Here is a 969-nt window from a genome sequence, read left to right as displayed (position 1 = left end):
CTCCTCCTCCTCCTCCTCCTCCTCCGCCTCCTCCATCACCTGTGGGAGAGAAAAAGAATATTTTAAGTGTTTATGTGGTTCTCTTCTTCCTCTCCTCCTCCTCCTTCTCCTCCTTCTCCTCCTCCTCCTTCTCCTCCTCCTCCTCCTCCTCTTCTTCCTCCTCCATTACCTGTGGGAGAGAAAATAAGTGATTTTGAGTAAATAAATAAATAATTGAATAAGTAAATGTTTTTTCTCATTCTTATTTTCTTTTCTTTTTCTTCTTCTTCTCCTTCTCCTCCTCCTCCTCATCCGTCATCTGTGGGAGGGAAGATGAGGTAAGGTGTGGGAGAGAGAGAGAGAGAGAGAGAGAGAGAGAGAGAGAGAGAGAGAGAGAGTATTTGGTGGGACATGATATAGTTTACTTGAGTATCCGTTGCAAACTCAGAGAACGGGACAGCAACTTATAAAAGAAAATGTATGTAAACAAACCTTTCCCTTGTCTGTCTGTCTGTCTGTCTCTCTCTCTCAAAGGAATCTTGTATGTGTGTGTTTTTCAAGCAAAGGTATATTAATTAATAGCGCTCTCTCTCTCTCTCTCTCTCTCTCTCTCTCTCTCTCTCTCTCTCTCTCTCTCTCTCTCTCTCTCTCTCTCTCTCTCTCTCTCTCTCTCTCTCACAAGGTTGGGGGCCACCACTAAGTCTGCCTTCAACATATCTATATTACTTCTATCTTTTTAATCTGCTGACCTCAAAATGCAGATAAGCCATTAAAATTTACCATCAGCATTATGAATTTAGTTGCATATATATCCACAGTTCAAATTACAATAAGACCGATTTAATGAGAAGGCCCTTGAGAGAGTCAAGGCCTGCTTCAGGTGTGAGCATTCACATAATATTCACTCATGCACCTTACAAATCATCATATTACACAGTTTTTTGTTTATAGAAGGATGTGGACAAATAGAAAAGAAATTTGAAATGTTGA

This window comes from Scylla paramamosain, unplaced genomic scaffold (genome assembly GCF_035594125.1).
Source record: "Scylla paramamosain isolate STU-SP2022 unplaced genomic scaffold, ASM3559412v1 Contig98, whole genome shotgun sequence".
Lineage (NCBI taxonomy): Eukaryota > Metazoa > Arthropoda > Malacostraca > Decapoda > Portunidae > Scylla > Scylla paramamosain.
The sequence above is the reverse complement of the archived record's forward strand: the minus strand, read 5'-3'. Positions refer to the sequence as shown.